The sequence below is a fragment of the Rhinoderma darwinii genome, chromosome 4 (genome assembly GCF_050947455.1).
Source record: "Rhinoderma darwinii isolate aRhiDar2 chromosome 4, aRhiDar2.hap1, whole genome shotgun sequence".
NCBI lineage: Eukaryota > Metazoa > Chordata > Amphibia > Anura > Rhinodermatidae > Rhinoderma > Rhinoderma darwinii.
In genome coordinates this window covers 316,975,446-317,003,419 of record NC_134690.1, presented here as the reverse complement: position 1 = coordinate 317,003,419, position 27,974 = coordinate 316,975,446, and positions in this window count along the sequence as shown.

Here is a 27,974-nt window from a genome sequence, read left to right as displayed (position 1 = left end):
GTGGCATAACTGTCCAAGTGTACTGAGCTACCCTGTAGGTGAACGCAAAAAGATACTGACAATCAGGATGTAGAGGGACACTGAAGAAAGCATTGGCCAAATCAATAACCGTGAAGTATGTAGAGTCGGGCGGACTGTTACTCAGCAGAGTATGTAGATTGGGGATCACTGGAGTTTCTAGTACCCTGGCAGTGTTAACTGCTCTCAGATCCTGGACCATGCAAAATTTATCGGGCTCACCTTTCAGAGTTTTCTTCTTCACAGGGAAGAGGGGGGTATTGACTGGAGATATGCAGTGGATAAGGGCGCCATTCCATAGTAGTCCCTGAATTTGGGCTCCCAAGGAAGCTTCTTGTGTAGCCTTCAAAGGATATTGTGGCAGCCATGGTATGTGCACACCTTCTTTGAGGAACACTTGAACAGGTGGAACAGGTAATTTCCCTATATCTTCCGGGCCCGTGGACCACAAGGAATCGGGGATCTGATTGTAGAAATATTCCTGAATGGGGGTGGGAGGGGGTTTGTGTAGAAGCAAGGGGATAGCCCTGATCTGACAGGTCTCTTCCTGGGACAGAGGAGTGTCTAAATCAAGGTACATTCCAGAGTCTTCGTAGCGGATAATCACGTGAAGTTTTTGTAACAAGTCCGCTCCCAACAGGTTGAGAGGACAGGTATTGGAAACCACAAATCTGGAGAGAATCTTTTGTTGGGCCCCAACAGGTACGTGGTAGGTGAGCTTGGAAGAAGATGGCTTGCCGTCTACTCCAACCTAGGAGATAATCTTCAGAAACGAAACCGTCAGCAGGTAGATCCTTAGTTCGTATGACTCATCTGGCTGCACCCGTGTCCACTAGAAAAGGCAAAGAGTGGCCTCCCACCAGGATCCTAACAGAAGAAATAGGTCCAGACTGTGCAGTAACAGAGGCCATAGTGGGTATGGGCTTGCCGGCTCCCTATGGTCGGTAGGGGCGTTCTGGAGAGCGATTACGGTAATTGCCTTGAGGTCGTGGGTTGGGTCGATTGTCCAGACGAGTTCTGCAGTTCCGCCAGAAGTGTCCTGGTTCCCCACATCTATAACAAACGAGGTCTTCACTGGCCCTTCCGGGACCCTGGGCGTCAGGATATTTCCTTGTAAGTCTCGCTTGTATGGGTCTGGGCTTGTAAAGTCGTTGAGGAGGACGGTAAGCCTGTTGCAGGTAGAGAGGGGGGCGTCACTCTGCTGGTCCGGCATACATAATTGTATTGATATCCTGGCGCACGGCCACCTTTGTAGACTCCTGTGGGTGGGGGCGGGTTGTTTTTCAATAGCTTTAGCTCTGGGAAGGACCTTCCTGGGATCCTTGTCAACATATTCTGGCCTTCCCTCCACCAACTTCTTCTTGATATGCTCCTTGAGACCATTAACAAAGGAGGTCACTAATAACACCTGTTGCATTTTTACTTTAACATCAAACCCCTGGTTTTGGAAAAGGGATTGTATCTGGGCATAGAACTTCTCCACCGATTCCGTGGTGTCTTGGGTGCAGTCTGAAATACTCGTGGAAGATTCCGTTAACCTATTCCTGGCCCACCCTTGTATTTGACGGCAAAACACATCTCCTGATAAATACGTTTCCTGATTTGGTACTTGTATATCATCTAAGGCAGACTGGATTATGGGCCAGAAACTGTCCCCAGCCTTGATGCTAAGAATGAGTTACAAATCCTTCCATGATGCTGAGTATGTCTGTTGAATTTGTCTGAGTCTCCTGTAGAACGGCATAGGATTCTTGTCCGGGTCCGGGAGTTGGCTCACAATCTGGTTCACTTGCGTCAGGTTGAAGGCCACATATTTGTTGGGTGCGTCACCTTGGGGCGTGGTCGTGGGTGGGTAGCTGGAGGAGAGCCGGGGATGGCGGAGGAAGCGGCTGTGGTAATCCCGACCTCCCTAGGCAGTTCCGCATCGGGGAGTACCACGGTGGATGTGGATATGGGAACTAGAGGTGAGGCTGTAGGAGGGGGTGGGTAGACCGGTGGCCGTGGTAGGCCAGGTAGCAGTTCATCCGGGTCTTCAGAGAACGTCTCCTTAAGTAAAGGTATGAGAATAACTTGCTGGGACATGTTCTGCATGGCCTGCTTCAGTGCTTGGACAGTAACATCATCATTGCTAATTAATCTGATTTCCTCCAGAGACGGCACTACTGAGTGATGCCGTATGGCCTGAACAATTGCCTGTGCGCATGCTTGAGGTGGGAAACTGAAAATGCCTGCACTAATAGCTGGGAGTGCTATGGTTGTGAGGCCTCTATGATTGACGAAATCCAGAATCCTGTGGACCGTTGTCTGAAGCTGCTGAACACAGTGCTCGTGATTCTCGGCCTCATACACAGGGCCTACTGCATGTACTATCAGGGTGCAGGGGAGATTTCCTGGGCCTGTGGTTGCTAGATCTGCCACTCTAAGTGTGCCATGTTCCTGAACTATAAGATCGCTGTCGCGTTGGATTCCGACACCTCCGGCATGTACTATTGCTCTGGCCACCCTTCGCTTATGGCGGAGCTTACTATTGGCTGGGTTGACAATTGCATCCACTCGCTGGGTGACAATATCGCCCATTCCTGCTGTCAAAATTGTCATTGTGAAACACCATTCTTTCCGTTAACGGTTCCCAGTAGTGCGAGTGTCCCGCATGAGAGAAAGTATCCCTCTCCTCCACTGGTGGGGACTCCGGTATGTTAAATTTGACACGGGCTGGGATCTGACTGACCGGGAGGGGGAACATACGTTCCTCTTTCACAGCATGTAACTCATGCTGGGATTCAGTGTCTTCATTCGGTTCAAGCTGACTCCTTCTCTTTTCCATTTCGCGTTGAAAGGCCGGGCTATTAAGAAAGTCATCTATGGATGGGAAGCGCCCAGTCATGGCTGGGACAATTGGGAAAAGGGGCACAAAATCTTTCGGGACATAATAGGCACCTTCCGATGTAAGAACTGGTTATAGTGGTAATGGTGTCTCTATGGGAGTTTCCTGTGGAGTAGTAAGATGGCCGCCGGGGGTGTAGTGGGCGTATCCATGGGTGCGGAAGGGCTTGGGCTTGGGTAGGCTGATTTGGTTGGGCCGGGTGTGACCTCATCAGGGGGTGGGCGGCGGCCTCTCCCACAGGAAACACATTGCACAGCCGTGACGGGGTTTTGTTGCCCACAATGAGGACACACCCAACATGAGGGAACGTTGCCATTATAGGGCGGTGGCAGGTCCTGTGGTTTATAATACATATAACATAATACAATGCCTTTCTTATTCCTAACTTCCTCTTCTGCAAATCCCTCCTTGCTGACAGCTATGGCCGTCCGCTGCCACGCCTCCAGCAACTTAATATCATCCAACTTCCCTTTGTTCTCTCGAATACCGTTTGCCCAGACTCCGGCTTGTAGCCGCCCTCCCCTATGCATCCCGCACACGTCCATCAATTTCTTTGTTTTACTCACATACTGTTTCTCTTCGCTTCACCAAATCATACAAATAGGATTGTCCGGGTATGGGTGATCCTGATGATTTGAATATGGACCGTAAAACATCCATTCTAACCTTTTATATCCTTCATGTAATTTATATAACAACTTTTGGTCTGCAACCCTCTAGTGACCGGTTCACCGTGGTCTGGCCAAAATATTACCCATGACTTATCACACGTCTTATCAGTGTTCTACACACCCCGCGTACCCTGTATTAGGCAGGTTAAAATACTACCCACGACTTATCACACGTCTTATCAGTATTCTACACACCCCGTGTGCCTGCGTGCCCCTGTATAAGACAGGTTATATTTTCTATCTAGTCCCTAATTACCCAGAGGATGGTTAGTCGGGCGCGACTAATTTCTTACGGGTTCGTGACCACACAGCGGGTGTCGCCTGAGTTATTCCAGCCTATCGACCAGGGTTCTACAGACTCTCAAAAGACCGTGCACTAACACAGATAAGACGAAGATTTATAAAATCAACTGACTTACCGTGTTATTATGGAGGTGATCAGTCTCCTGTAGTGGGCAGTCCCGGGTCGTCTGCTTCACCCTGTGGTCGTTGGTTGTCCGGATTCCGAGATCCCCTCGAGTGTAGCCCCACATTGGGCGCCAACTGTCAGGGTTCCATTCCTTGTTATTCCAAACCGAATAACCACCTCTGTAGATTTGAAACTGAGGGCCCTTGTGGAAGAAATACACCAGACAGAGAAGTGTTGGTAAAGATCCTCCCTCAGTGGAGTAGGAAGTACAACTGAACTTTATTACACAAAGAGTTACAAATCTTCTCTGTAGAAAGGTAAGAAGTGCTTAAGCCCCATTGGTTCTATTCAGTTGTGACGTTCATCTGCACACTCCTCTTGCATTCCAGGGGTGGTGTCTTCTATGGGCGTAGTCTAAGATGCAGGTGCCATCTTGTTGCATAGATTCTTTGTGAAATATACTGATATTTAGTTTATGTAAGGTAATAATGTTTTTGCAAGCAATATAAAGGCTAATGATCCCTGACATTGTGATTAGTACATACAGATATTTGCGATCCCTGTACTTGACCACCAGCAATCCTTCAGATGCATAAGCACAGGCGTCCTCCTTTACCATGCGCTTCCCCACTAATTGTTGCGGAAAACCATTTCGGTTTTTGCGCATGGTACCACATGTCCCAGTCCTTGCAGCATGCAAATGCCTAAACAGGGGCACACTGGAATAAAAATTATTGCAGTACAGGTGGTACCCCTTGTGAAGCAGAGGCTGCATTATCTCCCACACTATCTTACTGCTGGTGGAAAGATCAGGGGGGCATCCAGGAACATTTATTGAGCATTCCCACCATTCATAAATTCCGAAGGCGGTGGTATATCCTGACCCACTTTCACACAACTTATAAAGCTTAACGCCATATCTTGCCCTTTTGGAAGGTAGATATTGGCGAAAGCTATGTCTTCCATGGAAGTTGAGAAGGGATTCGTCCACACTTACATTATGTTCAGGGGTGTAGATTTGCAGAAATAAATTATTGAGGGAATTGATCAGTGGTCTTATTTTGAACAACCGATCACGGTTTGCATCGGTACTTGGGGGGGCCTCCGTATTGTAAATGAAGTGGAGGAACCTCATTATTGTCTCATAACGAGACCTGGGCATTATTGCAGAATACACTGAGGTGGCTTGGGCGGGTCTTGTTGACCAGTAAGACCTAATGGAAGGCTTTTTTACAATACCCATATTTAGGGTGAGCCCCAAAACTGTTTTTAATTCCTGCAAATTGGTGGGCGTCTAATCTCTGGCATGGGTGGATGAAGGTTTTTGCCTTATATACTGAGCGGCATATAAATTAGTTTCATGGACAATCATATTTAGGATGTCGTCAGTAATAAATAAATGGAAGTAATACATTTGGACAAAATTTGTATTGTCCATGGTTATGCCAGGAGTGGCAGTAAATCCGTGGATTCCAGGCCCAAAAGATGGAGCAGGTGCCCATACAAGAGTCTGAACTGGAGGGACCAGGCTGTCCCGTGCTACAGCGCTATTAGGCCCTGCGCTTCCATGTTCTGCAGTTTCAACTGTGTCAGGGACAACATCCCCTGAAGATGAACCTGAAGTGACGCTATCATCGTCACTGCCTAAAACAGGTTCCAACTCTGACGCCATCTCTGATGCGGTCTCAGACTCTGACCACAGAATGGCGTATGCCTCCCCAGCACTAAATAAATTCCTCGCTATAATGTCAATAACACTAACTAAACAAACAATTATTTTTTATATTTTTATTTTTTATAAACACACAAACTAACTGGTATCGCTACCGCTAACAAAAAAATAAACCTCTATATTCCCTACCTGCCTATTCTAATATAATAAAATATAGAAAGGTAGACAGAGAACAAAAGATAGATGGATAGATTGTATAGATAGATAGAAATCTATCTATATAGAGAATGTATAGGTGTGTATCACTGTATTTTGTTTTGTAACTGTAATCTTGTAATCTTCTGGCAGCAATTCTCTCAAGTCTCTTCTTCTCCTCACACTGAAACAATGTGTGAGGAGAAGAAAAGAGGCAGGAGATTTGCTGCCAGAAATTTCAAAATAAAAACAAATGTGATCGCTGGGCACAGGGCTGTGTGCACACTATATTTTGCACTGAAATGCATGCGATCTCTGTGATTGGTTGTCACAGTGAACAAATGTTCAGGGACCAAAGATTGGCCCCTGACACTCTGCCCAGTGCCCAGGGCTGTTAGCAACAGCCAGGAAACAGGGTTGTGTGCACGCGATCGTGCGTGCACATTCTCTGAAGTGCCGCCGTAATTAGTCTATACGGTGGACTTCAGAGACCCTGAAGTAAAAATACAGCCAGCGGTCGGGAACCTGTTAGAGGGATTGTCTCAGGATTGAGATTGGTGGAATATCACTAAGAGCTGACAAAAGGTTCATTCAAACAGCGCTTTCCTAGCTTTACCTCAACTTTCTTTCCACTGATCTGCAGAGGTCAGACCCCCACCAATCGGACATTGGTGGCATACTGTATTCTGACGATATGCCATCTATGTTTATCCTGGGACAATTCCCTTTTAAATTCAGCTTCTTCACAGAAGTTTTGGTCTTTACACTTTTTATCGAGTTTAAGATCCACATTTGGATACTATGAATTTGAGAATACATGTAATTTTCTAAAGATTTTTTACAGGCAATAGACCATGAGGTGCTACTTTACTTTATATATATTTACTTGTAGAGGCTTATAGACTAGATGTTGGTCTCAGCATACTAAACTGAATAATGTCTTTGGTATCTCAAATATAATGTATCACCTAATTTAAAGCATACCTGTTGTTTCAGGTGACTTTTCAGAGTCAGCTCTCATGTATGTTCATGAGGAATGACACCACTGGAGGAACTACCGCTATAGCAGCCGTAGCGGCTGCTAGTGGGCCTGCCAAATTCAATTGTATCTGCGTCCTCAGATATGGTTGATGTCACTGGATCGTGCCAAACTATATAAGGGTCCCATATCGGCGTCTCATAGGCTGCAGGACTGAGGAGGCTTTGTTCGTCAAGGGAACCGGGCAAGGTCAGTATAAGCTTTATTATTTGTTTGGGGGGCGCCCAGGCATTATGTACAGGGAAGGGTGTGTCTGGCACTATCTACAAGGGTGTGTGTATGGCACAATCTACAGGGGGCTGTGTGGGACTATCTACAGGGGCTGTGTGGCACTATCTACTGGGAGCTTTGTATGGCACTGTATGTGCCACTATCTACAGGGGGCTGTGTCTGTGTGTGGCACTTTCTACAGGAGGCACTCTGTGTTTGGCACTATTTACAGGTGGACTGTGTGTGATACTATACAGGAGGGGTGTGACACTACCTACAGGGGGCTGTGTGTGGCACATACAGAAGGGGGATGTGACACTATATACAGGGGGAACTGTGTACGGCAGTCTCTACAGGGGGAAGGGTAGATGATCTACCACCCCCCTAGGCCACCCTATTTCATGACATCCCATTAATATAGATCTAACATAGACCAGATGGAAACAAGACCTTTCTGTCCCGATGTTTTAAGTTTCAGGTACGTTTTTTCAATTAACTATTATGACTTTGAAGTTGCATAATAAAGTGATAAAAATATCAGTGCATAACCTCTTCACGCGCTGCGCCGCAACTGTACGTCCTGCAGAGGGCTTGCTTCCCGCATCAGGACGTACAGTTGCGGAGTAGTTCCCGACGCACACTGTCTTAACAGACAGTGTCCGGGCACCGAGAGGTCAGCTGTCCCCGACAGCTGACACTCCAGTCTTGCCGGTCAGCGGACAATCGCCACTGATTACGGCAATTAACCCCATAAATACGGCGACAGATTGCGTTCACCGCATTTAAGTACTTTGAAGCACATCTGCAGCCCCCACAAAGTGATTGTGAGGGCTGCCGATGCTTGTCGGGGCAACCGGAGGCCAGACAATGACCTCCGGGTTGCCATGTACAGAAGCCTCGGAGGAGCAGCCTCCGGGCGATCCTCCGAGGCTTCCTGTCAGCGTGACTGTCACGTCACAATGACAGTTGGAATGCATTAAACTACGTAGGTAGTGTAATGTACTCTAGCAGCGATCAAAGCTGCAAGTCTAAATGTCCCCTGGTGGGACAAGTGAAGAAAGTAAAAAAATATATATATATATTTTTAAAAAAAATAAAAGTTATACGTTATATAAACAAAAAAATGCTTTTTTACCTATAAGACTTTCATTATAGGAAAAAAATTAACAGATTAATTTTGACGCGTTCGTAACGACCCAAACTATAAAACTGTAATGTTATTTTTCCCGCACGATGAACACCCCAAAAGAAATCAATAAAAAACGACACCAGAATCGCTATTTTTTGGTCACCACCCCTCCCAAAATAGAGAATAAGAAGTGCTCAAAAAGTCGCATGTACCCGAAAATAGTACCGATAAAAACGAAAACCCGTCCTGCAAAAAAACAGCCCTTACACAGCTTTTTTAACTAAAAATAAAAAAGTTACGGCTCTCAGAATATGGTGACACAGAAAATAAATTATTTTATAAAAAAGTGATTTTATTGCGCAAACGCTGCAAAACATAAAAAAACCTATATACATATGGTATCACCGTAAAAACTGTCATTTATAGCACACGGTGAACGCTGCAAAAAATAAACTAAAAAAACATTGTCAGAATTGCTTGTTTTTGGCCACCCGGCTTACAAAAAAATGGAATAAAAAGTGATCAAAAAAATCGCATGTACCCCAAAATGGTACCAATGAAAACGACAGATTATCCCACAACAAATTAGCCCTCATCCAGCTCCGGTGGTGAAAAAATAAAAAAGTTCTGGCTCTCAGAATATGGCGATGCAAAATGTGCAGAGTGTTCCAAAATCGGATAAGATCGGGCTACATTTATCAGTGCGACACCGGCCACATATCTATGAATTATTATTTATTTACCACATTATTATACCCTCTTATTATGCCCTGATGTACTCCGCACAGATTACATACACCCCCACATTATAAACTGAAATACCAGCAAAACCCCAAACAGAACTACTACCAAGCAAAATCTGCACTCCAAAAGCAAAATTGAATCCCTCCCTTCTGAGCCCTGCAGCGTGTCCAAACAACAGTTTGCACCCACATATATGCCATCGCCATACCCGGGAGAACCCGATTAACGTTTTATGAGGTATTTGTCTTCAGTGGTACAAACTGGGCACAACATATTATGCACTAAAATGGCATACCAGTGAAAAATTGCAATATTCACACCATCCGCTGTGCATTAAACCCTTTGCGCACTATGACTTAATAGCACGTCATGATGCGGGGGTTGATGTATGCAGCGGGCTCACGTGCTGAGCCCGCTCCATACGCTGCGGGTGTCAGCTGTGTATTACAGCTGACACCCAGGACTAACGGACAGGAACAGCGATCGTGCGGTTACAGAAGCCTGTAAAAATAACAATATACTGCAATACATTAGTATTGCAGTATATTGCACCAGCGATCCAATGATCGCTGGTTCAAGTCCCCTAAGGGGACTAATAAAATGTGTAGAAGAATTAAAGTTATTAGTAGTGAGAAAGAAAAAAGTTTCAAGTTAAAAAACTCCCCTTTTCCCATTTTTCTTCTAAAGTAATGTAAAAAAAATAAACAAAATTGGTATCGCTACGTCCGTAAAAGGCCGAACTATTACAATATATCATTATTTAACTCGCATGGTGAACACCGTAAAAAACGTAAATAATGTCACTTTAACTCTAAAAAAAAATGAAATACAGCTTTTTGATCACTTTTTATGTGCCAAAAAATGGTACCAATAAAAACTACAGCTCGTCCCGCAAAAAATAAGATCTCCTACCGCTCAATCAAAGCGAAAAATAAAAAACTTACGGCTCTCAGAATGTGGTGAAACAAAACAATTTTTATTTTAACAATTAGATTTTTCTTTCTAAAAGTAGTATAATATAAAAAAAACTATATAAATTTGGTATCACCGTAATTGTATTGAGCCGCAGAATAAAGTAAAGTTTTCATTTATACCGCACGGCGAAAGCTTTCCTATATCAGCCCGCAAATCATTTTTTTTCAGTTACCCAGTACATTTTATGGCACTTTAAATGGTGTCCATAGAAACTACAGCTCCTCCCGCAAGAAATAAGCCCTCACACCACTCTATTGATGGAAAAAGAAAAAAGTTATGGCTCTAAGAACGTGGGGAGTGAAAAACGAAAAGAAAGCAAAATATGGATCAGTCCTGAAAGGGTTAATTCATTTCTAATGAAAAAAAAAAAAGTGTGGGGTATTTCCATACTCTGGAGAAATTCCTTTACAAAAATTGTTTGTTTTTTTTTCTCCTTTATCCCTTGTAAAAATGAGAAAATACAACATTTAGTGGAAAAAAATTGTGATATTCATTTTCGCGGCCTAATTTTAATAAATTCTGCAAAAAACCCGTGGGGTATAAATGCTCACTATACCCCTAGAATAATTCCTTAAGGGGTTTTTCCAAAATGGGGTAACTTTGGGGGTTTCCACTGTTTTGGTCCCACCAGGGCGTTGCAAACTCCACATGGCACCGAAAACCAATCCAGCAAAATCCGTGCTCCAAAATCCAAATGGCGCTCCTTCCCTTCTGAACCCTGCTGTGGGTCCAATCAGCAGTTTATTACCACATATTGGGTATTGTCGTAATCGCGAGACATTGCTTTACAAATGTTGGGGTGCATTTTCGTCGTTATTCCTTGTAAATATTAAAGACTTATGTTTTTTCAGATTATTTTTACAGACTAATTCCAATATATTTGGCGAAAAACCTGTGTGGTAAAAATGTGAATTATACCCCTAGATAAATTCCTTGAGAGGTGTAGTTTCCAAAATGGGGTGACTTTTAGGGTGTTTCCACTGTTTTGGCACTACAAGACCTCTTGAAACCTGACAAGGTGCCTAAAATATATTCTAAATAAACAGGAGGCCCAAAATCCACTGGGTGCTCCTTTGCTTCTGAGGCCTTTGTTTCAGTCCATTAGCGCACTAGGGCCACATGTGGGATATTTCTAAAAACTGCAGAATCTGGCCAATAAAATATTGAGTTGAAATTCTCGGATAAAACCTTCTGTGTTACAATTTTTTTTTTTATTAGAAATGAATTTCGGCATAAAAAATCAAATCTGTCTACTTTGCTTTAATTCCTGTGAAACGCCTAAAGGGTTAAAACACTTTCTGAATGCTGATTAGAATACCTTGAGGGGTGCAGTTTTCAAAATAGGGTGACTTCTGGGGATTTTCTAATATATAAGGCCCTCAAAGCCACTTCAGAACTGAACTGGTCCCTGAAAAAATAGCCTTTTGAAAATTTCTTTAAAATATGAGAAATTGCTGCTAAAGTTCTAAGCCTTGTAACGTCCTAGAAAAATAAAAGAACGTTCAAAAAATGATGCAAACATAAAGTAGACATATGGGAAATGTTAACTAGTAACTATTTTGCGTGGTATTACTATCTTTTTACAAGCAGACACGTTTAAATTTAGAAAAATGTAAATTTTTGCACATTTTTTCTAAATTTTAGTGTTTTTCAGAAATAAATACCGAAATTATCCCGAAATTTTTTCACTAACATAAAGTACAACATGTCACGAGAAAACACTCTCAGAATCGTTTGGATAGGTATAAGCATTCCGATGTTATTACCACATAAAGTAACACATGTCCTGAAGGCCAAAACATGCTGGGTCCTGAAGGGGTTAAAGAGGGTCTGTCACCACATTATAAGTGCCCTATTTCCTACATAATCTGATTGGCACTGTAATGTAAACAACAGTGGTTTTTATTTTGAAAAGCGATCAGTTTTGAGCAAGTTATGAGCAATTTTAGATTTATGCTAATTAGTTTCTTAATAGACATCTGCGCGTTTATTGCCTTTTTACCAAGTGGGCGTTGTTAAGAGTAGTGTATGATGCTGACCAATCAGCATCATATACTTCTCTCCATTCATGTCCATTTGTACACAGCACAGCTGTCACATACACCCACATTCATTTTACTGAAGTTTCTTGAGAGTGAATAGACATAACCTCCAGCCAGGACGCTATGTCTGTTCAAACTCCCGACACTTCAGTAAAGTTTTTGTGGGACTTACTCACACAGCACAGCGTGATCTCTTGAGATCACGCTATGCTGTCATTCACAGCATGATGTCGCGAGATCACGCTGTGCTGTGATTAAGTCCCACATGCTGTGCTGTGTACAAATGGAGAGAAGTGTATGACGCTGATTGGTCAGCATCATACACTACTCTTTACAATACCCACTTGGTAAAAAACACCCAGTTGTCTATTAAGAAACTAATTAGCATAAATCTAAACATGCTGTTGTTATCTACATTACAGCGCCGATCAGATTCTATAACCTATAAGAAATAGATGCTAACAAAACTTAAGAGGTAATGAAAATAGAAAAATATTTTTATTGAAACACATAAGAGACAATAGACAATAAATTAAAATGAGGAATCCATAGACCACAGTTAAAAACGGGACAAAAGACTGTAACTACTGAGTGGATACAGAGCACAAGTTTGTACCTATAGCAGACCTTCAAAAAAGTGGAAGTGCAAATACAGCCCTAAAGAGGGCATACAGGTAATATAATGACCCTATATATATTGTTCCTTATGTGTTTCAATAAAAATATTTTTCTATTTTCATTATCTTTTGAGTTTTGTGAGCATCTATTTCTTATAGGTTTTATATTTAGTCCTGATGCTTTTGGGTATACACCCTTGAATTGGCCCATATAGATTATAATACTTCTACTTCTTGTACTTTATATGTTTGGGCCATATTGATTCATGCGGCCTAGCTGTATTTTTACTCATCAATTTTTATTGTCAGGAAGGCATTGGTTGTGGGGGGAGGGGAGACCAGTTAAAAGTTTGCTATGGGGCCCAATCTTTCTTAGTTACGCCCCAGAATGACACTATTCCTGACTATTATATGACTTGTATTCTGCATTTTTACAAATTTCTTACAAGTTTCCCCTGTGCATGCTCCATCACTAATTGTCAGTTTTCCCTGAACTCACCTCCAGTAGGAGAGTTGACTAGCTGCTATGATGTCTCCTATAAAAAGCATACACAGAGAAGAGGGGATCCTGCTACCCTAGATCTCTCATGCACATGAGTGCACTGTCACTTTGGGTATGTGGACCAACTGGGCCGTACCACCTTGACGGTATGGCAGCTGGCCAACAGGACACAGGTCACAGTCTATAGTTCGTATAGTGTACCTGTGGTAGCTCAGACAGTAGCAAGACAGGATCGACTGGGACTAGGCAGCAGGCAGGCATGAGGCGTGGTGTAGCAGGAAAGGCGTGTTACACAGCACAGCATGACTTCAGCTAAACACGGCACGTGAGCAGGATAGCACGGGATACAGGTTACAGGTAGCAGGAATGGGGAACACTGGGAACTGGAAAACACTTAGGAGACCATTTGCATAGACATACTAGGATAACGACAACAAGGCTCAGGCATTGCAGGGATGGGCACAGCCCTTCTTATAGTCCAGGGTGCTCTGGGAGCAATTAGCTCAATCTCCCACCTGTGTGCGACCTGGCTCCTTGTCTGGACTGACCTCGCGAGCGCACCCTGGTTGTCACTGTGGAACAGGACGGCCGCATGTGCAGACATCTCTGGAGAGAGGGGTGTCGACCGGATGGAAGGAGTTTGTGGTCAGCGACCACAGATGTTACATGCACGCACGCAGCAGCGGTATGGAGGACATTATATAGAAGAAATGACCGGTGCTGATGTGAATCCAGCACTAGGGTGAGACAGTAGAACACTTACTAGAAACAGCATATCCTTGTGTCTCTCCGCAGTGTAAGTGTGAGGGTCCTAAGATGTGTATGGCCTTTGCAGGTTTGTTGCGGAAAATACTGTATCTTCATGCCGCCTTAGGGATTTTAGAAACAGACTTCAAATTTACGTAAAAGCAGGAGACGGGAATACAAGAAGGATTTGAAAACAAATAAACAAAACCCTGTTCTAAGCAGGGCTGCCTCTCCTTTCTTGTGGTACAGATTAAGCCATGAGAGAATCTCAAATAGGTGAACTAACCTCCTCTGTCCTACTACCACCCTGAGGGAAAATCGTCCCATCGGGGCACTGCCCTTGAATGTGAGCATTTATGACGGATCTTGCAAGTATTGTAGAAGTGGCAGCAACCGCCATGAAAGAGCCAGCAGGCACCAATAGCAGCTGTAACTCAATAGATAGAAATGGCCGAGGTTACTACATCATGGTTTCAGACCACTGAAGAACTTCCCTTGCCCATAGCCCTTGCCACAATGTTGACAACATCAGTGCCTTCTCTAAGAGTATCAACCAGAACTGGAGGAGCCAGCGCAGGTACTCCCCTTTTTAAGTGTCCGACGACCCCGAGGATGAATACAGGTCCTGGGTGTGACAACTTCGGCGTTTATGTTAGCAGCTGGAACTATGGCTTGACCAATAGCCATCCGCCACCTGACCAATGCGCCTGCGCCTATGCCTGAATAATTCACAGACGGACAATGGGATGCCACCAGAAGGTGGAGGGGCAAATAGGGTAGAGGGTCTACAGGAGAGGGGTGCAAAAGGCTAAATTACAGTCTGAGTTGTACAAGACTTCTTCAACTTCACTGCCGTCTTTTGAAGGGGGATAAATGGGTGGGAGTGCTGAATGGTGACAGACCAATAGCTGAGCTGGAGCCCAACTGTCATCAGCCCCCGAAGCTATTCAGTGCCCCCAGCTGAAATCCTGGCCTTTCGTATATCCATAAAGCCATCACTTGCAGCCATTTTATGGACAGAGACACAGCAGCAGCGCAGCCAGGTAAGATGGATTTTGCTGAATAACTAGTACCTGCCCAAACTGCTATTATATACCTTCCCATTTTTACCAATCAGGCAGTAACCTACGATAGTAAAACCCCACCACCAAATGTATTGTATCATCTGGTCAGTACTTCACTTTTAATCTTTTCTTAAAAAGACATATAAAAATACATTTAACCTAAAAACTTATATAGGCATATATTGTATAGATTTCTACAATAAGTAAATATATACATATATATCTATACATTTTATTGAACATATTTAAAAATAAATAAAACAACAAAATGAACACAGGGATGTCTATCATTTTATATTATAAAAATTTGCTGCTATTTATGGAAAATGCTGTGGGCAATTTTATCTTCATACAACCATGTCTGGTAAGTATCAACATAAACTAATTGTCCAAGGCCAACATGCATTTATCTTTTAATAAAAACCAGAATAGAAAGTAAATGTAATTACCCTGTAAAACAAACAAATTATTTCTGCTGTTTCTAATTCTTGCTCGATCATGAACTTAAATTTAAAGTTTCAAAGGCCACTTGATGCAATAAGATGAAATAAACAGTGAAATACAGTACTACTGGGATGTTAATGCATTAGTCCATGCAAATACATTTTCGGATACATAATTAGAATAATATCCTATTTTATTTAGACATTTACTAAACAAAGGAATCAAACTCAAGCAAAACTTCATTAGCCTCGATCTTTTTTGAAGTCACAATTGCTTCAACAGTTTCCTCTATATTAGTCATATATTTAGTTGTTCTTTTCAGTTATATTGTATCTACAACCTAAAGTGTATGTTCCCTTCGCACACCATTTATTAGTAGAACTGGTGTCTGACCAATATATGGTCACTGTATAACGGTATTATTGGTTATAATGTTGTTTGTATAGTGGTAGTGTATACCAAATTTTGCAGTCATTGCATTACCTATCTTGTATTGATACAGAGTTACAGCCTGTATTATACAGTAGATCAAAGATGCATTCACATTTATGTAGGCTTCAGAGCTAAACTCTTCCAGCATTCTTTGTGTGCTCAACATCAGCACAGAACTTGCACTGTTTTTCTTACCTTGATGCAGGAAAGACGAACAGCCTTACTAAATTATATTAGCTCAGATAAGTTGTACAGAGATATGTCTAATGACAAGCTTGTTGAATGTTTCCAATGAAGAGCAGCAGATTTGTGAAAGCAGCTTTGGACTATAATAAAGGGTGTAACAGGATCAGTACAAGATAAGAAAACAATAAATTCACCAACTTATTCAGCTTTACCCTTTAACGTGCTTCCTATTCTGTCCATCTGTAACTTACTGCATTGACTTGGTTAAATGCCGTCAAAAAAGTGCTGTAAATTTTTGTAAACATAGCCATATTATTTAAAAAAAACAAACAAAACAAAAAACAGTTTATAATGACTGTCCTGCTCGGTCTTCCCATCACCAGACATCGTCATATAACTTTTGGCTATTTGATTTTCATAATGCCTGCCTAAATTCCTTACCCACAATGTTTCAAGCAGTGATGACTTTCACACTAAATGCTGCACATATTAGCTGCAAACCGAAAAAGAGTCCATCACAAAGTTGTGAAAGTAATGAAGTTTTCCCACCATAATCAAATTATTACCAATCCACAGGACAGGGGATAAATGTATGTTTGCTGTGAGCCTCAATAGAGCAAGGGTCCTGAGTCCCCTGTTCCAGCTTACATACATACACACGTCCGCGGCAGTAAGGGCTTAATATAGCATCAGTTGAGCAGGTAAATTGCAGCTCCATTGAAGCCTTCTAAAGGAAAAAGGCAAAATCGGAGTTTGAATGGGGTGGAAGCAATGCTCCACCACCGCTCCATTTAAACTTTTCCTGACGGCAGTTGTGCGGGTAGGGAGGGACAGAGGACTTGGGACCCCCTTCTAGTGATCGTGGTGGGGCCAGAGGTCAGGCCCTTACAATCATACATTTATCATCTATACTGTAGATAGGTGATATATGTATTTGGTGGAAAAACCTCCTTAACCCCTTGAAGTCTAAGCCTTTTTTAGTTTTCTTTTTTCACTCCCAGCATTCCAAGAGCCATAGTTTTTTTTTTTTTTTTTCTGTCAATAAAGTGGTGTGAAGGCTTATTATTTGCAAGAGGAGTTAAATGACAATGTAACTTTATTCTGCTGGTTAATACGATTACGGCGATACCAAATTGATATAGTTTTTTTTAATGTTTTCTACTTTTACAAAGGAAAAATTATTCGTTAAAAAAAAATTATCTTGTGCCACCATAATCTGAGAGCCATAACTTTGTTTTTGTCAATTGGGTGGTGTGCGGGCTTACATACGACTTCTTGAACACTTATTATTAAAAAAAATTTGCGCTAAGGTTCACCGTGCAGGATAAATAATGTTATGTTGTAAAAACTCAGACTTTTACGGATGTGGCAATATAATTTTTTTTTCTGTTTTACATTACTTTAGGGGGGAAAATGGTAAAAGGGGGTTTCTTTAAACTTGTAATATTTTTTATACACTGCTGTAAATTTTTACTTTTTTATACTTTTTATTACTCCTCCTAGGGAATCGTCAGATCGCTGGTACAATACACTGCAATACTAATGTATCACAGTGTATTGTCATTTTCACAGACTCCTGTTAAGCCCTGCTTAACAGGTGCATAAAGAAGCCTTCATTACACTCCCCAGGGTGCCATGACAACCATAGGCACCCTGCAATCGCATTGCAGGGGGGCATGGGATGTCGCTATTGACCACGGTATCTAAGTGGTTATATGGCCAGAATCAGGGTTCTCTCTGTTCCTGGCCATTAGTACGAGGTCTCAGCTGTAATACACAGCTGACACCCACAGTCTGCTTCATACTTCAACCCCCGCACCAGGACGTACGGGTACATCCTGGTGCGCCAAGGGCAGTGGCCTAACTATCACTGTAGCAGCTTTAGCGGCTGCTACGGGGCCTACGGTTTGAGGGGGCCCGTTTTGTCAGCCGACACGCCCCCACATATCCGGTGGCACCGCTAGTAGCCGTTATGGCTGCTACAGATGTAGCGATGCTACTACAGGGCCCGCACCGCCGAGCCTCTAACATTTATGGGCCGGGCGACAAGGGCCCAATCATGGCCGATGGTGTTGCTAGCACCAGAGGGGGCCACAGTGCTAGCGACAGTCACCCCCTCTTGCGTACCTGCATCTATAGCACGCAGGTACAGATACATGCATTAACGCTGAATGGCCGGGCATGTTCCGACTTACAATGACGCTGATTGTTGGGGCAAAATGACTTGCCCTGCCAATCAGCGCCTTTCAACTACGCTAGCGGCACGATGACGTCATCGTGCCACTTCTGTGCTTCAAAGGCGCTGATTGTCGGGGCAAGTCATTCTGCCCTGCCAATCAGCGCCTTTGAACGATTCGTCATTCAGCTCCATCAGACCTGCTCAGAAGAGAGCAGGTCTGCATTGACACAGGACAGCGCCGGAATGGGATCATGTGAGTATGTAAAGTATTATTTTTACTTTCTAATAAAACTGTGTGGCATTATCAACAGGGGGGTCTATATGTTGGGAAGGGCACTATCTACAGGGGGTTTTTATGTGGGGATGTGGGGCACTATATACAGGGGGGGCAATATGTGGGGCACTATCTACAGGGAGGTCTATATGTGGGGATGTGAGGCACTATATGCAGGGGGGTCTATATGTGGGGATGTGGGGAACTATATACGGGGGAGCTATATGTGAGACACTATACAGGGGTGGGCTATATGTAGAGCACTATCTATAGGGGAGCTATTTGTAGGGCACTATATATAGGGGTGGGACACTATATACAGGGGTGGGTTACCTGTGGGGCACTAGCTACAGGGGGGATATATGTAGGGCGCTGTCTACAGGGATTGGCTATATGTGGGACACTATATACAAGGCGAGCTATATGTGAGGTACTTTCTACAGAGGTAGGCTATACATGGAGCACTAGCTATAGGGGAAGCTATATGTAGGGCAGCACGTGCTCAGTGGTTAGCACTATTGCCTTGCAGCTCTGGAGTCCATATGTGGGCACTATCTACAGAGGCTCTATGTAGGGCACTATCTAAAGAGGCTCTATGGTGGTCACTATCTACAGGGGGCTATGGGTGCACTATCTACAGGGGGCACGGTGTGTGTGTGTGTGTGTGTGTGTGTGTGTGTGTGTGTGTGTGTGGGACACAGTGTATGGTACAATTATAATCAGGGACACAGTGTATGGCGCTATTATAATTAGAGGTGCAGTGTATGGCGCTTTATTATATTTAGAGGTGTTGAGAATCTTAAAGGGAATGTGTTGCCAGCAAAACATGTTTTTTTTTTTTTTTAGTTAAACAATTAGTGTATAGGTGATTAAACATTGTTCTAATTTATTTTTTTTTTCACGAGTCAGGAAATATTATAAATTGGATTCAATTGGATTCTAATTTATAATATTTCCCATTGCTGGTCACTAGATGGAGCCATTCCCAAAATTGCAGCATTGCATGTGGTAAAGCAACCACATTGCTTTATGCTGCAAAATTGGGTAAAAAGCCCTCGCTCTAGTGAGCTCTCAGCATCCCCCCCTCCTTTATCCTGGCTAGTGCCGGGAGAAACGAGGGGTTTGAACGGTCTAACCTCCTACACTGTGTGTCGCCATTTTTTGAGCTAACACACAGTGTAGAAGGTTTACATAAAGTAGTAAACACACACTGAAACACAAACATACATAGAAATCCCTTACCTGCTCCAGTCGCCGCCGCTCCCTCCGGTCCATCCGCTCCGTCTGCTGCCGCTGCTCCATGTGCACAAGTCCGGAAGCCGCGACCGGAAGTAGTAATCTTACTGTCCGGCCGCGACTTCCGGTCCACAGGAAAATTGCGCCGGACGGCGCGCATTTCAAATTGAACTGTGTGGGAGCGGCGCATGTGCCGTTCCCACACAGCGGCGTACATGTTAGTGGATGGAATGGGCCCCGTTCGCAGTCCCTATGGGACTGGAGCTGCCGTATTCCATGTCTGTATGTGTCGTTAATCGACACATACAGAAATGGAAAAAAAAATGGCAGCCCCCATAGGGAAGAAAAAGTGTAAAAATAAGAAAAAGTAACACACAAACACACAAATGAATCCAAACGTTTTTAATAAAGCACTAATATCTTTAACATATTAAAAAAAAAATTGTGGTAACACTGTTCCTTTAACTTCGTTTATAGGTGCAGAAATGTTTTAAAAGTGAGAAGTGAAGACATCTGAGCGGAAAACTGCAGAAATGGGTCGTGGCCGGAAGAAATCCATCACAGAGGTCTGGACCAGAGGGAGAAGAAAAGAACTAGAATCTGAGACGCTACCAGTGAGTGACTTAATGTAAATGTTTATTCTGCCTCTAATCAGCACTGTAGTCGCTGTATGATCTGCAGCGAGATGATGGGTGGTATGATTTTTTTTGTGAAACAGCATCTCCCAGCATATCCTTATGCCGTACAAACCTATACGGCAGGGGTTGCACTAAATTGAGCTGTATTTGTTCTGGTGTTTTATATATGTATTGAGCTTTGTTCTGGTGCTGTATATATGTATTGAGCTTTGTTCTTGTGCTGTATATATGTATAAGCTTGGTTCTGGTGCTGTATATATGTACTGATCTTGGTTCTGGGGATGTATATATGTACTGAGCTTCGTTCTGGGGATGCATATATGTACGGAGCTTTGTTCTGGCTCCGTATATATGTACGGAGCTGGGTTCTGGGGATGTATATATGTCCTGAGCTTGGTTCAGGGGATGTATATATGTACTGAGCTTGGTTCTGGTGCTGTATTTATGTACTGATCTTTCTTCTGGTATTGTATATACATACTGAGCTTGGTTCTAGTGCTGTATTTATGTACTGAGCTTGGTTCTGGGGATGTATATATGTACTGAGCTTGGTTCTGTTGCTGTATTTACAGTGAATGAAATAAGTATTTGATCCCTTGCTGATTTTGTAAGTTTTCCCACTGTCAAAGTCATGAACAGTCTAGAATTTTTAGGCTAGGTTAATTTTACCAGTGAGAGATAGATTATATATAAAAAAATAAATAAGAAAATCACATAGTCAAAATTATATATATTTGTTTGCATTGTGCACAGAGAAATAAGTATTTGATCTCCTACCAACCATTAAGGGTATGTGCACACACACTAATTACGTCCGTAATTGACGGCCGTATTTCGGCCGCAAGTACCGGACCGAACTCAGTGCAGGGAGCCGGGCTCCTAGCATCATAGTTATGTACGATGCTAGGAGTCCCTGCCTCTCCATGGAACTACTGTCCCGTACTGAAAACATGATTACAGTACGGGACAGTTGTCCTGCAGCGAGGCAGGGACTCCTAGCATCGTACATAAGTATGATGCTAGGAGCCCGGCTCAATGCACTGTGTTCGGTCCGGGACTTGCGGCCGAAATACGTCCGTCAATTACGGACGTAATTAGTGTGTGTGCACATACCCTAAGAGTTCAGCCTTCTCCAGACCAGTTACACTCTCCAAATCAACTTGGTGCCTGCATTAAAGACAGCTGTCTTAAATGGTCACCTGTATAAAAGACTCCTGTCCACAGACTCAATCAGTCTGACTCTAACCTCTACAACATTGGCAAGACCAAAGAGCTTTCTAAGGATGCCAGGGACAAGATCATAGACCTGCACAATGCTGGAATGGGCTACAAAACCATAAGTAAGACGCTGGGTGAGAAGGAGACAACTGTTGGTGCAATAGTAAGAAAATGGAAGACATACAAAATGACTGTCAATCGACATCGATCTGGGGCCCCATGCAAAATCTCCCCTCGTGGGGTATCCTTGATCCTGAAGAAGGCCGAAAACTACATGGGAGGAACTTGTTAATGATCTCAAGGCAACTGGGACCACAGTCACCAAGAAAAACCATTGGTAACACATTACGCCGTAATGGATTAAAATCCTGCAGTGCCCGCAAGGTCCCCCTGCTCAAGAAGGCACATGTACAGGCCCATCTGAAGTTTGCAAATGAACATCTGGATGATTCTGAGAGTGATTGGGAGAAGGTGCTGTGGTCAGATGAGACTAAAATTGAGCTCTTTGGCATTAACTCAACTCGCCGTGTTTGGAGGAAGAGAAATGCTGCTTATGACCCAAAGAACACCATCCCCACTGTCAAGCATGGAAGTGGAAACATTATGCTTTGGGGGTGTTTCTCTGCTAAGGGCACAGGACTACTTCACCGCATCAATGGGAGAATGGATGGAGCCATGTACTGTCAAATCCTGAGTGACAACCTCCTTCCCTCCACCAGGACATTAAAAATGGCTCGTGGCTGGGTCTTCCAGCACGACAATGACCCGAAACATACAGCCAAGGCAACAAAGGAGTGGCTCAAAAAGAAGCACATTAAGGTCATGGAGTGGCCTAGCCAGTCTCCAAACCTTAATCCCATCAAAACGAACAAGGATGTGACCCTTGGTAGCTGGCGGGCACAATATATATATACACAAAAGAAGCTGCCTGCAACAGCCAAACCCAATTTCCCAGCCACCACTGATAATGAGAATAATAAACTTTAATAGCTACGTATAGCTGGACAAACCACAGTTATGATTTAAAAATATCACCAGCCGAGATCGGACGTACAAGTATGTTACATACTTGTCCGATCTCGGCTGGTGATATTTTTAAATCATAACTGTGGTTTGTCCAGCTATACGTAGCTATTAAAGTTTATTATTCTCATTATCAGTGGTGGCTGGGAAATTGGGTTTGGCTGTTGCAGGCAGCTTCTTTTGTGTTAATCCCATCAAAAACTTATGGAGGGAGCTGAAGATCCGAGTTGCCAAGCGACAGCCTCGAAATCTTAATGATTTACAGATGAGGTTTGCACACATGTTACATGGAATTTTGGCCCACTCCTCTTTGCAGATCATCATCAACTACAAAAAAGTCTGACTGCTGTGCTTGCCAACAAGGGTTTTGCCACCAAGTATTAAGTCTTGCTTGCCAAAGGGATCAAATACTTATTTCTCTGTGCACAATGCAAATAAATATATATAATTTTGACAATGTGATTTTCTTTTATATAATCTATCTCTCACTGGTAAAATTAACCTAGCCTAAAAATTCTAGACTGTTCATGTCTTTGACAGTGGGCAAACTTACAAAATCAGCAAGGGATCAAATACTTATTTCCTTCACTGTATATACTGAGCTTGGTTGTGGTGCTGTATACATGTACTGAGCTTGGTTCTGGTGCTGTATATATCTACTGAGCTTGGTTGTGGTACTGTATATATGTCAGAGCTTGGTTCTGGAGATGTAATTATATAGAATATATTTATAATAACAAAATTACAGGGCTGATGGAATTGTTCTCAATTCATTGTATATTTCATGGGAACCTGTCTGGTAGTTTTAAACCATTGAACCGCCACCATGCGGTAATACATGACCTGACAATATTTCCAAATGTATGTTTTTTTCAGATGCACAAAAATCTTTGAAATCCACTTTTAAAACAGTGCACACTATATGCTAATTTGTCATTAAAGGGTCATAGGGCGGTGCCGCTATCCTGAAGAGTCACATAGTCCTGCCTCCAAACCCACCTTCCCATGTTTGATTGACATCCCCCTGGCTGATACAACTTTCTCGAATGCGCCTTTGGCTTGTGGCACTATATACAAGTGGGGCTGCATGGCACTATACACAAGGGGGAGCCGTGTGGCATTATGCACAAGGTGGAGCTGTGTGGCACTATACACAAGGGGGAGCTGTGTGGCACTATACACAAGGGGGAGCTGTGTGGCACTATATACAAGGGGCTGTGTGGCACTACTAAGGGAGGGCTGCGGCTCTATCTACAGGGTGCTGTGTGTGGCAGAATCTACAGGGGTATGTGTGTGCCACTATCTACTAAGGGGGGGCTGTGCGGCACTATCTACTAGGGGTGGGCTGTGCGGCACTACCTACTAAGGGGGGGGCTGTGTGGCACTATATACAAGGGAGGGGGGCTGTGTGGCACTATATAGAGTGGGAGCTGTATAGCGTTATATACAGGGATGGGCTTTATGGCGATATCTACAGGGGGCTGTATGCCACTATCTACAAGGGGGAGGTGGGGGGCACTATCTACAAGTGGAGTGTGACGCTGTTTATAGGCGGGGCTGTATAGCACTGTCTACAGGGGGTCTGTATGGCACATTCTACAGGGGGCACTATCTATAAGGGGGGCTGCTTGTGGCACCCGGGTGGGGGCCTCAGTCAAGAGTTTGCTATGGGGCCCAGTCTTTCCTAGTTACGCCCCTGGCCATGGGCTTAAGATGGGAGGCCAGAAATATATGGGAAAGCATACCATAGGGAAAAGAGAAGTCCTATAGGCTTGCAGGCAGTCATAAGAGATTAAACAAATAAATGGGGTTTTAGAAAACCCATTTTCAAATGTTCTGTTCAAATCTAGAATTTGGAGTTAATAGCCTGAAAACGCACCTATGTACATATCAAAATTTAAAAACTGCAGTTAAAAACGTATAGAAAAACCCAGGATTATGTGCAGTATTTACCTGCGCATTTCCTGCAGTTTTGATGCATATTTTCTGCAGCAAATAACGCAACGTGTGCATGTAGCCTAATGGTGCTGCTACAGGGAAATTAATAATTTGTACTACAGTTTACAACTGAACGCTGGGGTCCGAGCAATGCAACACGCTGTGATCAGATTCTCATTATAGGGCCTCTTCTTGCCAGACAACCCCTTTAGGCTACAGGCACATGTTGCAGATTTTGGTGCAGAAAATCCTCATCAAAATTGCATGTAAACCATCTGCACCTAAGGGCTTGTCCACACGTAACGGAATTGCTGCAGACAATTTCTACAGCAATTCCTTTGAAAGTAGCAGACTTTCCGCTGTGGCAAAAACGCACCATTTCCTGACGTTTTAACTGCAGGAAATGGTGTGTATTTTGCTGCGTTTTTCACAATACTGGTCCGCTTTCCGCACCAGGAATTGACACGCTACGGTATGAAAAGTACGCACCGCAGGTTAAATATTTACGCAGCGTGTGGATGAGATTTGTTAAATCTCACACACTTTGCTGCTTCTGTTTTCTGCTGCGTTTTTTCCATCCGCAATTCCGGACGGAAAAAAAAGCAGCAATTCCGCTGTGTGTGGACGAGCCATAATAGTGCGGTTTTTGTTATGTGATTTTAGGTTCAGTTTTTACAGTTTGATGTGGAAATAGGTGTGGTTTTATGCTGTGGATTTTGGGGAGTTTTTTTTTTATAAACTTGTCAGATACAATTTGCAACCAGAAACGCAAGATAAATTGACATGGTGCGGATTTCTAAATATGCACCACAGGTCAATTTACGTGGGAAAAAACTCTGCAATGTGTAAATGAGATTACTTGAAATCTCATTTAGTTTGCTGGTAATGTATTACGCTGCAGATTTGCCGCAGGGTAAAACGCGTTGCAAATCTGCACGTAATACGCATTGTGTGCAGTTAGCCTTAAAGGCCCTTTTACCCGGGCCAATGATCGGGCAAACTAGCGTTCATATAAACGCTCATTCCTGACCATTGTCCTGTGGCAACGATCAGTTGATGAACAGGGAAATGGTCGTTTATCGGCTGATCGCATAATTTATGCAGCACTAAATATATGTGTAAATGGATATGTAATGCCAAAATTATGCAAATGCATGGGGATGAGAGATCGGAGTAACAACCGTTTGTCCCCATACTAAACGTTCATTGCTCCGTCTAAAGGGAGAAATGAGCGCCGATAGATAAGCTGTATTGTCGATCGCCGCTCGTTTTAAGTGGTAAACACGGGCTATATCTGCCCATGTAAAACCACCTTAACCCCTTAAGGACACGGCCAATTTTGGCCTTGAGGACAGAGCAATTTTTTTAGATTTCCCTCCTTTGCATTCCAACGCTCATTTTGCGGGATGAGTTGTACTTTATGTAGGTACCATTTTTTGGTAGAAGACAAAGACAGAGTGGATCCAGCGTTGCTGTGGATAAAAAGGAACTTGTTCCAAGTTTAATGGAGATGTTTTAAAATAAGGATCAATCTGGATGATGTCCTGGGGTGCTTAGGAGAGATGTGAGGGAAATTGAAGAAGCCTACGCGTTTCAAACGCTTCCTGCGTTCTTAATCATGGCCTACCATTTTTTGGTACCTACATTATCGTTTAATTTCTATAAATTTTTATTTTGGCGAAATTGCAGAAAAAAAGCAGTTCCGCAGCAGTTTTAATATTTTTTTTTTACACCGATCATCATAAATAATGTTATACATTTGTTTTACAGGTTGTTACGGTTGTGGCGATACCAAATATATCTATATTATTTCATGTTTTGGGACTTGGAAAATGTGTGTTTCTGTGTATTATTTTACTTTTTATTTATTTATTTATCATTAATTTTTTTTTACATTCATTTAACTTTTTTTTTTAATCCCATAAAGGGATTTATCATTTTGATTTTGTAACTGCAATGTACTAGCATAGATCTATATGCCAGTACATTAGCCTGTTACTGATCGTACACAGGCAGTTGTTAGGGCATACCTCAGTATGCCCTAACAACAGGAAATATGTTCAGACAGCCCTGGGGTCCTTCAATGGACCCTGGGCTGTCTGGCCATATGAGTTGTGGGCTTTGATCGCGTCAGTTATCTTCTGTGACGCGATAATTGTGCAGTCCCCCCTCCTTGAACGCCGCGATCAGCTTTCATTGCGGCGTTCAAAGGGTTAACGGCAGAGAGGAGATGTTTCTCTCCTCTCCGCTGTCAGAGCGGGGCCGTGGCTGTGTATTACAGCCGTTGCCCCGCTCTCGATCGCCCGCAGAGATGGCTGTGACACAGGACGAGAATGCTCGTTCTAATGCGCGAAGTACTCGCCGCTCAGGATGAGCATTCTCGTCCTGTGTCGGCAACCAGTTAAGTCACTCATAGTTTGAAGAGACTGAACTAAGGCTACATTCACACGAACGTAGCCCACCTCTGTGAGTTTGGTCAGGTCCCCTGGAGGTTTACTGTTTGAACCTGTAAAGGGAGGGAAGCAAGCAGAATGGTCAGCAGGAAGCATAGTAAGCAGCAACCATTTTCTGAGATATTTAAGTTAGTTTACTAGAGCTTTAGGTTGAAAATAGATCAACTTGTAATGTACTTATCTTAGTATTTCCGTGCCATCCCTGCACCACAGGTACCCACCTGTCCCCATTCATCTCTGTTTACCTTGCTTACACAATAACATGATGTGTTCATGCCACATGATTGTGGCAGCCAGTCACCACCGTACTAAGTAAGGGTTCTGGCGGTGTAGGAACGGCACAGTATTAACAGTAAACACAAATACAATTACTCTTAGTTTTAAAGTTCTAGCCCTATTGAACCTAATTTAAATTAAATCTGTCACCGTATTTATGCTGCCCTATCCTAGAGCAGCATAAAGAAGTGCCGGAAACCCTTATTTCATTGATGTGTCACTTGTCAATATGGTGTCGTTTTCATAAAATCACAGTTTTTTCAGGTGCATTGCACGCCGAGCCGAGAGTCCTCCTAATGATGTGCATGCACTAATTCTGGAGTGCCCCGTATTCATTTTATGCGGGATAATCCCGCCCACTGCACTGATTGACAGCTTTCCTCTCTATGCAATGTATTAGGGAGAAAGTTGTCAATCAGCAGAAGGAGGAGCGCTCTGCGCTCAGCTTGCGCTGCAACTGGTAAACAGTAATTTTTTAAAAACTACGCCATATTAACAAGTGACAGACCCCTGAAATCAGGTTGAAATCACATGGTAGGCTTAGATACAAGGCCCCAGCAGACAGTAACGTTATTCTTACCATTCTCTTCGGCTCCGGGCGCAGCGGAGGTCCTGACGCCATCCAGCGTTGCAACGTTGCGCTGGGCGCACAGTGTCGTGATGTCATGACGACAAAGACATCGGGACATTCGCTGAGCTGAGAATGAGGAGGGTAAGTATACTGTTGCTATAGTAACAGGGTCCCCTGTAGTTTATTAC